Source organism: Stomoxys calcitrans, chromosome 5, assembly GCF_963082655.1.
Source record: "Stomoxys calcitrans chromosome 5, idStoCalc2.1, whole genome shotgun sequence".
Classification (NCBI taxonomy): domain Eukaryota; kingdom Metazoa; phylum Arthropoda; class Insecta; order Diptera; family Muscidae; genus Stomoxys; species Stomoxys calcitrans.
In genome coordinates this window covers 149,411,929-149,424,727 of record NC_081556.1, presented here as the reverse complement: position 1 = coordinate 149,424,727, position 12,799 = coordinate 149,411,929, and the positions used below count along the sequence as shown (strand labels likewise).

The 12,799-nt window shown below is 36.5% G+C and overlaps 1 protein-coding gene across 5 annotated transcripts in view; it reads right to left on the bottom strand.

Annotated features, from left to right (window-relative positions):
• LOC106084627 (probable WRKY transcription factor protein 1) overlaps positions 1-12,558 on the bottom strand; it is a 289,563-nt gene extending 277,005 nt beyond the window's left edge. For 3 of the 5 annotated variants that reach the window (XM_013248455.2, XM_059369054.1, XM_059369055.1), the window contains exons 1-2: positions 12,045-12,558; positions 6,760-7,420 (exon numbers count right to left, since the gene is read on the bottom strand). The gene's annotated coding sequence lies outside the window, so the exon portion shown is untranslated. Of the gene's footprint in view, positions 1-6,759; positions 7,424-12,044 lie in introns of all 5 variants that reach the window. The other 2 variants (XM_013248456.2, XM_013248457.2) reach the window with 2 other exon arrangements.
• Between the last annotated feature and the right edge of the window lie 241 nt (positions 12,559-12,799).

Genomic DNA, 12,799 nt, shown 5'->3' with positions numbered 1-12,799 from the left:
TTAAAAAAATTTGCTATATAAATAAAATTTAAAAAAAAAATTTCTATAAAATTTTTTTTTACCAATATTTTATAAAAAAATAAAGTTTTTAAAAAATGTTCTAAAACCAATTAAATGATCATCAAAATATTTAAAAAAAAAATTTTAACAAAATGTTCAATAAAAAAAAGTTTTAAAAAAAATTCAATGAAAAAACCATTTTCCCATATGAGTTCTTGACACCTACAGAGTGTTTGTTTATCTTTTCCCTTCAACAATATTTCTAATGGCAACCCTATGGTCTTAACAGACCCCCACAAATGACAGTTTTTTTTGCAAATACAACAAAAGAGAAAAATAAACACCATAAATTTACCAAACAATAAAATTATCTGAAACAGAGCCGAAGAATGGGCCAGTCAAACAACCAGCCAGCCAACCAACCAACCAAACGAAATTTAACAAATAAATAAAATAAAAATTAAATCATTACAGAAGGTGTGCCCCCGTACAGAATAGAAAAATACAGCAAAATAGCATTAGAAAAACCACACCAATTTGGAGTGGACAAAGACGACGATGAAGCCAAAAATGAAAAGGCAAAAAAAACACACACACACACATACACACACACTATACACAGAAAAAGAAACACCGGTCATAAATGCTGGCTGCTGGAGTTGGTGGCTGGTGGCTAGTGGCCGCTGTTGGTGCTGGTGCTGGTGCCTGTCGGATGTTGGCCTACACCAGGTGGAAGTTGTGCAGCATTCATTCATTCATTCACCTCGACCAAACACGATGATGGAGTACCCCCACAAAATGATTTTCTATGTTTTTGAGTTGTTGTTGTTTTTTTTTGTTCTGTTTTTGATATTTTTCTTTATTCAGTTGTTGTTGTTGTTGTAGTATCACATACAACAATTGGCAAATTGTTGACTCTTTAAGTCACAGTTGACCCATTTACACAGGTAAATTTAGACTTGACCAAAAAAAGCTTTTTCGTGGATCAATTTGGAGCCCCTCCAATGTCATGCCCAGTTGTAGGATTGATGTTAATGACTCGATTGAGGTTAATTCTGTGGCCCCAAACAAACGAACAAACGAATGAGCGAACAAACAGACCAACAAACCAAATATTTAGGAATATCTATGACATGAAAGCAATTAAACGTGCTAAGAATGACAATTGGAAAAAGGGCATTGGGTTTGAGCACTTAATGTAATGGGCCTGTTTTGAAAACTTCCCACATTAGGCTCCACATGAAAAGCTCCAAGGCAGGTCAGTGAAAATGCATGGAAATACCCCGGTAATATTACCAAAGAAAAAAAAGTTGACAAAATTTTTCATTAGCAAATAATTCCAAGGAAATGAAGTTTAAAAAAAAAATTAAATAAAATTTTAAAATAAATTTCTACAGAACAAAATTCTCATAAAACAAAATTTTTACAAAATTTATGAATTTTTTATAACCTACACAACTACTGTGCTACAGGGTATTAGGTTAGGTTAGGTTAGATTTGAGTGGCAGTCTGCCATCAGATTCACTTAGGTACAGAAGAAGGAAGATGCCTTCTTGTTCCTACCCTTCCTACCGTTGAACCATCCAGATCGCTTTAAAAAGCCCAAATAACTTGCGAATGTTCACATCCGCTAAATCTCCAAGAAAATGTGAGTGAAGATAAATTTCGAACTTAACTAGTGGAGACATAAACCATTTTCTTAGCAGTCCTCTGTTACTGGCATTAGCAGAACACTGTAATGCAATTTTGCACGCCTCATCACGCCAGTCTCATCGCCTTACTATTTTCCATTTCCGCACAGTGGTTCACGCAAACTTGACTTTCTGAGTCTTTTGGGTAATTTTCCAAGTTTTTGCCAAAAATTCGATAGTTAGACGATCATTTGGAAAATGTGGGCTGTCGTTTGAGACCGGTCTCATCGCCTTACTATTTTCCATTTCCGCACACTGGTTCACGTAAACTTGACTTTCCGAGTCTTTTGGGTAATTTTTTTCAAGTTTTGGACAAAAATTCAATAGTTAGACGATCATTTTGAATATGTGGAATATGTATAAGAAACTAGGCTTCCCTAGCTGTCGTTTGAGGTCTCCTCGCCTTACTATTATCCGTTTTCACACAGTGGTTCACGCAAACTTGACTTTCCGTGCAAAATTGCTTAACAGTGTTCTGCTAATGCCAGTAACAGAGGACTGATAAGTCAGTGGTTTGTGTCTCACAATAAATTAGGCTTTCTAAGCTTTCATTTGAGGCCGGTCTCATCGCCTTACTATTTTCCATTTCCGCACAGTGGTTCACGCAAACTTGACTTTCCGAGTCTTTTGGCTAATTTTTTCAAGTTTTTGCCAAAAATTCGATAGTTAGACGATTATTTGGAAAATGTGGGCAGTCGTTTGAGACCGGTCTCATCGCCTCACTATTTTCCATCTCCACACAGTGGTTCACGTAAACTTAACTTTCCTCGTCTTTTGGGTACTTTTGTCGAATTTTTATCAAAAATTCGATAGTTAGACGATCATTTGGCAAATATGGGCATATGGATAAGAAATTAGGTTTCCCTAGCTGTCGTTTGAGACCGGTCTCATCGCCTCACTATTTTCCATTTCCACACAGTGGTTCACGCAAACTTGACTTTCCCTGCAAAATTGGTTAACAGCGTTCTGCTAATGCCAGTAACAGAGGACTGCTAAGTCAGTGGTTTGCGTCTCCACTAGTTAAATTCGGAATTTATCGTCACTCACATTCCAAGAAATGAGAGCCTAATGTGGTACCCCATCTGACTGGTAGTGCAGGACACACACACACACAGAAGGTGATCTATAGTCCTTTTTCTTCGATGTCCTCACGGCTTCTGCAAAAGTCGTTGCTGGCAACCTTCAGTCTGTCAGCATGTTTTCCGATTTTTCGCTAGAGGCATACCCACAGATTCCAGTATCCCTGGAATGTGTAGGGTAGTTCCTAGACTCCCAAGCTAGTCCGCTTTACAGTTACCTGGGATATCTCTGTAGCCCGGCACCCAAAACAGGTGAATTTTAAACTGTTCAGCCATCTCGTTGAGAGATCTGCGAGATAGAGAGATCTGCGAGATTCTCGTTGAGAGATCTGCAAGATTCAATGGCGGCCTGGCTGTCTGAGAAGATATTTATGCCAATTGTCTTAGCCATTCCACCACTTCCTTAACTGCAAGGATCTCCGCCTGATACACACTGCAATGGTCGGGTAACCTTTTCGATATGACCAGTTCTAGATCTTTAGAGTACACCCCAAAGCCCACCTGGTGGTTTAGTTTGAAACCATCCGTATACAAGTCTATGTAACTTTTGTTACCAGGGATATCGTAGGTCCCGTCGGTTCCAACAGGAATAGTAGTACTGTACTATCTATCAAAAAGCGGCTCAGGTAGGGTGTAATCCACACTGCCTGGAACATCGGACATGGTATCAAGGAAATTACAGTGCCCGTAGCCACCACATGAACAATGAGAAAGCTCCCTTAACCTCACTGCAGTGATCGCTGCAATTTGTCTAGCCACAATGTCGAGAGGCATTAGATGTAGCATTAAATTCAATGCATCAGATTGTGTCGTCCTCAGTGCGGCTGTGATGCACAAACAAGCCATCCTTTGAATCCGGTTAAGTATTGAGCATTAAGTGGATTTTTGAAGCTTCGTACACCAGACCACAACACCATATAGCATTATAGGTCTGACAACTGCAGTATATACCCAATGCATGATACGCGTGACACGCGGTCTAAATCCACAATTTTTGCCAATGAATCTCTTGCAGGTGTATAGGGCAAGAGTGGCCTTTCTTGCTCTTTCCAAAATATTGGATTTGAAGTTCAATTTCCTGTCCAGCAAAACACCCAGGAATTTTGTGCTTTCTGTAAATGGAACATTCTCTCCTCCCAAGGAGACAAGTGCCACTGCAGGCAGGTGGTATCTCCTGCTGAAAATACCTAGACCTAGACGGATTTATACCTAGACCACTTTCGGTAGCACGCTTTGCTTTTGAACGTAGAGCTTCCTGAAGTATATCTCTTAGAGTGTTCCGAAACTTTCCCCTAACCGCAATTGCCATGTCATCACCTGAGCCTTTCTCAGCTCGCCCTTATATTTTCTTAGCTCTGCCTTATAGATGTCCCAATCGTGTTGTGCTCTTGATCTGAAATATAATTTGAATGTGGGGACTTCTGATTCTAAAAGCTCTCGGTAGGGGCTAATTCTGGTTTTAGTTTGTTTCACCTATTTATGACGAGTTAACTTCAACCAGAAATGAGCCTCATCGTTGAACAAAATTTGTCAAAATTTGAACACATTTCGAACCGAACACTGATTTTGGTAATAAAATTCAATGATTTGCAAGCGTTGCTCGTTAGTAAGTCTATTCATGATGAAATGTCAAAGCATACTGAGCATCTTTCTCTTTGACACCATGTCTGAAATCCCACGTGATCTGTCAAATACTAATGCATGAAAATCCTAACCTCAAAAAAATCACCCTTTATTAAGCACTGTATAGTTGTAGATAAATTCTTTAGTAAGTGATTTTAGAAAATATTAGGTGAGAAGTGCTAAAAATAATTTTTTTATTTAAAATATAAAAGAAAATTAGTTAACAGAGCTCTGTTAATCACTTAGCATAACTCTGTTAAAATGTCAGGTTTGTGTCTTGGCTAAGTTATAGTCAAAATTTATCTTCACGGACATCTGTTGACAGTCCATTGACTATCCCACTCCAATTATTCCTAGGTATGCAGACCTGTTCTACTCCCTTGTCGATAACTGTCATCACCAAACTGTCCCTAGCGACATAAGCAAAGGTTCTTGGACCCATCTTACTATTGTTCACCCTAGTTCTTTAAGGCATGGGATGCCCTCCAAGTGACCGCAGCCTTTTGGCTGACTGCGGTGCAGTTTCCGAATCTAGTGGTCTAGTCTATGGGGTAGCCTGTGCAGCGAAATCCCAATTTAGGGAATCTCTCTCCCTATTAGTGAGAGTTTTAGGATCATTCGTACCAAGCCTCTTAATAAACCTTAGAGCGATGCGTCTTCTATTATTTTAACCTTTTAAAAAGTGTATTGGTTTGCCGGGGAAGACCGATGACCTAGGCACATTATAGGCATGCGAAGAAAGAATAGGTTCGGCCTTGTCCAACCAGGTGTCTTCGTCAAAAGCCCCAGCTGACCAGTCGTCTGTCGGCTATTGAAGCCTGGAGCAGACGCTCCACCAGTCGAGGTTTCAGTAGCAATTAGGTCTTTGGAGTCCATTCTAAGCCTTTATCCCGGGCTCTAAATCTGCCGCTCCACTATAAACAGACGTAGATCATCAACCGCCTAATGGATACCTCTATCGCAGCTATCCTTGAGTGACTTAAATTTTTCCTCCAAAAATAATGACCTATTACGAGTAACAGGAAAATTCTTGAGGAGTGAAATAACAATACATCCGCTCCACTCAACGGTTCAAACAAGATGATACACTAGACATTTTGTTTGAACTGTTGAGTGGAGCGGATGTATTGTTATTTCACTGTTCAAGAATTTTCCTGTAACTCGTAATAGGTCATTATTTTCAGCGTCTATGTAAACCGATTTCCCCGATTTGACATCTTGTACCCGTAGACCCATCATTTGTAACAGATGTAGATGAAAAACGACGAAAACTTTATTTCGTTTAAAACCCACGACATATGGGACCCATATAGTCCCTATACAAATCGACTTATTTATTTGATTTCTTCAGCCTTAAAGGAAGGCCCTTAGATAATTAATTGCTCATCATACTAGGGTATCTTTTCATATCAGTTTTTTCTTAGCTGTTTTGAATTATTCCAAATATACCGATGATAATGTGATGATCACCCATTATCGTCTGGCTGGCCATATTATTGGCGCTCCACATAAGGCCGGATGCGATTTATTTTGCTTTCCATTGATTAACATTTGCATTTTATCGTCATTTATTCGTTATTTTTTTATTTTCATTTATCAGTTCGTTTTATTTATTACTGTGAACTCTGTTTGGCGATATGTATCTCTCATCAACTTGGTGAACGCTGTGTGAATGCTTAATTTAACTGTGGATGATGATGAGGGCCAGCTACGCAGCACAGTAGAGCATTTAAATGCTGTTCATATTTTAATTGGATTCTAATTGAAGCTGGTAAATAGAAGTGTAACTTCAATCAATGAGTTTTTTTTTTTTTTTTTTAATAACCATTCATCGCACAACTATGGACTTTCAACTTTTATCTTGTAATCATTTCAATCAAGGAAAATGAATCATTGCAGCCGGAAAAGAAAAAAAAAGATAATTGCTGGAAAAAAGTTGATATGAATATGTTATGGTCAAACTATAAGAAATGTTGAATGAACAAAGCAAATTGCTTCTTGGACTTTAAGATATTTAATTGGCAAATCGATTTATATAGCATGACTAGCCGAACCGGTCCCATATTGTCCCGATGGGTCCACTTTTATTTTTTATATATCATGGCTGAATAATCGATAAAAGTACCAAAATATGCAACTATTTTCAAGAATTGTGTATGGATGTGTGTGACATGAACATTCATGCACATACGCATGTACGCTTGTGTATGTCACTTAAATCCCCCAAAAATGCTGTGTAAACGGACAGGGTTTGTTTTTGGATTAAGTTTAATCAAGATCATAAAAACTTCAATGTAGACATGCTCTAAGCTTGTCTGTTTATAGACTGCCATAAAACCTTATCTAACACTTATTAATGTACTTACCTAAGTCAGCTTAACCTGAAGAAAAACAGCTCCAGCTTGCTTGAATAATCCAATGATTAAAATCAAAAATGCAACAGCAAAGGATTTGATTCCCTTTTTAACAACTCCACAAACGTTTTCCCCTTTTTTTCTTTTAACTTCAAACGCAGGCAGATTTTCTTACACTTAACACACAAATCTTTGTAAATCACTTTTTTCCTTTTAGCACGATATTAAAGCAGCACTATCGATTAGTTTTCTTTGATATTTTCTTGACTTTTTTTTGCAATTTTCTTTAGCAAAAAGGAGTACAAGCTCTTAGGTACAAAGCAGTTTTATTGATGTTGGTACTTTGATGTTATACAAAATGAAGAAGAAGAAGAAGACAAGCGCTTAATTATGATTTTTTTTCACCACCGTTCCTTTAAAGATTATTAACGGAAATTTTCATTGCTTTTTTATTTTGCCATTCATTAAGCCCCGACAAATGCTTTTTTGGTTTATTCGATTTGTTTTAAATGCTTGTTTGGGTTTTTAATTCGTGTTTTCCGTTTTGTATTTGTTTTTTTTTTTTACTTTTGGAGGAAAATTATTTTGGATTTTTTTCCTTCTTTGTGCTTGTTTTGATCTCGTCTGTTAATGACTTTTAGGGGGCCCACACTTAATGGGGCTTTCTTTTGCTCTACTTGAGAGCGGAAGAGAGAGAGAGAGAGGAACAGAGAGTACATTATAAACCATGCAGCAACACTCAACGTGCTCGTAGTACATATGGTAGTATACCGTAATCTACAAAAGCAAGCAATTTTCTTTCTTTTGTAAATTACAAAATAAATGAGTTATAGTTATGGTTGTTGTTGCAATTTGCCGTTGTTGTTGGTGTTGCTGTTGTAGTTTTATTTTTTCATGCAACCAAATAAAATATGTTGTTGGAAAACTAACGATACGCGTGAGTAGGCTGACTGGCCGGCCAACCAAAAAGCTATGGCAAGTTGTACAAATATTCCCGAAAATAGGGTTGCCAAGTGCAATTATTGTTCTATAGACAAACATTTAATTTAGAAATTGCATTGATGGAACTTTTGAAGAGAGCATTTTATAAACAAACACTTGGGTAGGTTAACTGGAAGGCCAAGGTGCAGAGTTGTAGATATATTCCCAAAAAAAGTGTTGCCCAAAAGTGTTATCGAACAAAAGAAGGTTTTAATACCTAGCACCTTAAGATGGGGGCAGGGATGCCAACTAAGGGCTTTTCGCACTAGATTTGTTGCTTTTTAGGTTACCAAAAACCCGAAGAGGTGTCATCTAGTTCCAAACGAAAAAAAGGCAGTAGGTGGACTCTATGCCTTTCTAAATAATGTTTTTTCCCCCTTTTTTGTCAGTTTGGGTTTTTTTGTGTCCCTTTTTGCAACGGGGAACATTTGCTAGTCTATTTCATTTAACATAAATTTTTCTACAAACATTCCATGAAGGAATAGGGTTTAATACTTCTTTCAAATCAATGAGTGGAGTCCGATTGAAGTTTTAACAAATGATCAGGGATCACTTTCGCCGAGTGCAAACGAATCGCTGCTTAAGACACCTCTTCGAAGAAAAGTCTCATATGGCTGTTTAACCATATGAGACTTTTCTTTGAGCTGAAGTTTTGCACGTAGTGTTTTGTTACGACTCACAACATTCGTGGCAACCGATTGAGCTCCTATCGCTTAGAGTATGGTTCGAATTGATATATAACCTGATATAGCACCCATATAAACAGATTTCCGAATTTGACTTCTTGAGCCCCCAGAAGGCGCAAATGTTGTTCGATTGAATTGAAATTTTGCACGAAGAATTCTGCTACGATTCCAAAACTATCGCGTCAAGTATGGTTCGAATTGGTCTGCAACATGAAATACTTTCCATATTAACCGGTCGCTGGATTTGACTTCTTGAGCCCCTAGAAGCCGCCAATTGTCCGATTGAGCTGAAATTTTGCACGAAAAGTTCTATTACGACTCCCAACAATCGCTTCGAGTATGGTTGGAATTGATCTATAACCTGATATAAACACAATTTTCGAAAAAATTTTTAAGATTCGATTAAAAATAGTTGAATCAATTAATTTTTTAATTGAAAATTGGAAAATTTTCAATCGCAATAACGATTGAAAAATTCGGGATTCAATTAACAAATTAATTGAATCAATAATTTTTTTTAATTGAAAATAGCAGAAATTGTAATAACGACTGGAATTGAAACACATCACCTTCAATTAAGAAATAATTTAATCAATTAATTCTTTAACTGAAAACGATTTTATTTTCAATTAAATTTTTAATTGACTATATTTTGCGATTTTTTTTTTCGGTGTACTAATGTGTTACAGGTTATATTATTCCTTTTAACCCATAAACGCCTGAAAATGGATTCCCTTGTTCGATTTTGATGAATTTTCATATATTCATTGTTTAGGGCATTTATATTGAGGCAATAACTTAAAAAAAATTTAAATTATTGAACAAAATTTTTTTTCAAAATTTTACGTAATAATTTTTTTAAATGAAAATACTTTTTTTATATTCTGGGCCACTATGTGTTTACAACAAAAATCATTTCCTTAATATTTTATCACCTTTTAGCAAAGAAAATTGGATTTTAATGACTTTGACACAAAATCGCACCTGCTGTCCTGTCGTCATTAATTTATTTTTCCAATACAGCAACCATGAAATGCACGAAAACACTTAAAAGGTTTCCAAAAATCTTACTCCTAAGAATTTTGGGAAATGTTTTGAGCTATAAAAGATTTCGTACTTTCGGCAGGACAATTTTCCCCCAACCCATGACCTTTTATAATTTTTTTTTTTTTTTATAGAACAATCAAATGCATCAAGGCACCAAAGAGGTTTCCAGAAATCTTACTCCTAAGAATTTTAAGAGATTTTTTTTATTTAATTTTTTGAGCTATAAAAATGTTCCTACTAATATGAAGGGGGATTATTTTTAAATAACTTCTTTCGTCCACTTTGCGTTAGTTTAAATTGCATGAGTATAGCTCTTTCTTAGCTCGAGCTAGAATTTTTCAATGACAGTCCTATTTTTGGTAATTTACACAATCGGCGTTAATGGGCAAATGCAAATTTTGCTCATGAACATTCCACTAAGGAACAGGGGCAAACTTCTCACATATCAATGAGTGCAGTCCGATTCAAGTTTTAGGCTCAATGATAAGGGGGCCCCCTTTTATAGGCGAGTCCGAACGGCGTGCCCCAATGCGACACCTCTTTGGAGAGAAGTTTTACATGGCATAGTACCTCCCAAATGTTGCCAGCATTATGAGGGGAAAACCACCGCTGAAAAATTTTTTCTAATGTTCTCGCCTGGATTCGAACCCAGGCATTCAGCGTCATAGGCGGACATGCTAACCTCTGCGCTACGGTGGCCTCCACTGTTAATTAACTGTGGGCTTAAACCGCCTGTCATCCACTGTATTCATACTGGAGTCGTCAGATCTATAATGCTATAATGTCTGTGGCCTGGTGAACGGCGTTTCTTAAATCCAATTACTGTTCAGTACTCAACATTCATCATATGTATGGTAACAATGATGTCAACATACAACTGTTTTCTACCCAAACAACACTTTTCACCTCAAACAAAAAAGTTTAACTACAATTAAGCAACATTGGAAACATTGTGAGATTTCACAAAATTTAATTGATATTTAGCAACATTTTCCGCACATTTGAAGTCAGTATTAGGCTTAACTTTAAAAATAAGGTTTTTTGTTTTTCCATTTGTAATAGAAACAGAAAACCCTGCTGCCGGAAAAAGTTCGATTATATGAATTTTTGGTTAATTGAAAAAAATTTAAAAAATTTAATTTTAAATGTGTAAACTAATCTAAGTACCTGTAGGTTTTACTGAAATAATGAAAAACGATGGTTTTAAGTTTTTAAATTATATATAATTTTTTTTTAATTTTTAACCTTAAATCATTTTAAGATAACAAGCATTTTTTTCGTAATTCCTTTTTTTCTCTTTCATTATAATTAATTTTTATTGTTTAATTTATTTTAAAATTCTATTTTTTTTAATTAAAAATTTTTTTAAGTCACCTGTTCATGCAATCTTTTTTATTGTCTTTTAATTCATATAATCGAATATTGTCCGGCTGCAGATTATGAGGTTATCTGTTTCTATTACAAATAAAAAAACAAAAAACACTTTTTTTAATTTAAAATTAAATAACTTATTTTTTCTATTAAAATGGCATTGATTAACCATAACACAACGAGAACTGTAACACCACAATGGCAACTCTGATCTCTAATCTATTCTTCACATAATAACAAATAGCACGTCTTCCTGTTAACGCCTTTAGTACGTTAAATGATAGGGAAGTAAGTGAGCGGCGTTTGTATGTTGAAACATAAATGCATGCATGCATGCATTCATTCATATGAGGGAGAGAGGTGAAATATATCTTCAATTATTCTCTCACCAAACTTAGAACATAATCATATGGCTGGTACTGGTATTACATTCCAACATACATACGTACATCAAGAACACATAATAAACATATACAAGAGCACTAGAATTTGAAGGCATACATATGTATATGTACTTGATATGCAAGTAGCACTATTTATTAATGCGTTCTCCAACAACAGCAAGAACAACAACAACATGGCAAATCAACTTAGAAACACAACGGAGGTGTGAATGTCCGCTGCTGCTGCTTTTGTTGTAACGCGAAAACATTCATAAAGAAACAACAACAAAAATCAGAACACACACTTCTCTTCAAGTCAGAGCAATAGTAGAAATAAATGAATGATCCACATAGTATAAGAAACGAACCTTGAAGAACTGGGCAAATAAACGAAAACTTCTTTTCTTGGATGGAGACTTGATTGAGATTCTTGGCTCTTGAAAAAGACAGCCGGCAAATGGATAGATGGATGGATGGATGGTTGGTTGGTTGGCTGAGTGACTGTTTGTTTGTTTGGTTGCTTGGCTGGCCCAACACAACCAACAACTACTTGCGACAATAGAAGCAGCAAATAAATTTTATGATCCGCAACGATGCGAATTGCACAACGCAACACTTTGATCGGCTCAAAACAACAACAGCAACAACAACCTACAACTTTAATGCTGCTCTTAGTGGATGAATGCCTGCCTGTCTGACTGGCTGGCGGCTGCCTTGGGCACAGGTGACAGCTGTCAATTCGTAAATTAAACACCACAAAGAAGAAGAAACCAAATCAAGCCCAACGAATGCGCGAATAAAAGTGAGGAGGACAACGACAACAACTTACGCGCTTAACACTTGAGGATTTTATTTTAAAGAAGTTTTAAAGGATTTGTGTTATAGTTTTTCTTTATTGCACACACACACGCTCACAAACACTTAGACACTTTTCAAACACATAGCATAGCCAAAACTTTTTCTTATGAAAAAAAGTGTTAAGCTACAAAAAAAAAACCATACAACCCGCATGTAGGGAGTTTACCAACAAAGACGGCGGCGTAGCGCGCTCTATTATAGGCGTCAATAAAATTTAAGAATTTTTTTTTCTAACTCAAAAAAAAAAAACTGACGATTATTTGCAAAACAAGAAGTTGCGACAGCGACGACTAAACGATAAAAACGGTGTTTTTACTACCCCGTGTTAGATGGTAGTCAGTGCGGTATGAAGTATATGAACCGGCCGAACAACGTATGAACAACATGAACTCACGACAAATACTAAACAAAACTTCATTCGCACTACAGCAAAATAGCAAGAAGCAGCTATCAGCCGCTGCCACCACAGCCAAAGAAGCAAAAGAACTGTGTGTGCCGCCAACCGATGTTGGATGAACGAACGAAGAAACTACCGAATGAATAAATGTTGTGTGAGCACGAACTGTGGTGCTCTGGCTAGCCCATATGGGGGACCGGCACGGTATGGCATACACAATAACAACAGCAAAAAAAAAAAAACATTTACTCTGCTAGTAAGGCACACAGTGGGGTGAATTGAACCAAAATAAGAAAGTTATAAAAAATATAATGTATAATTAAAATAAA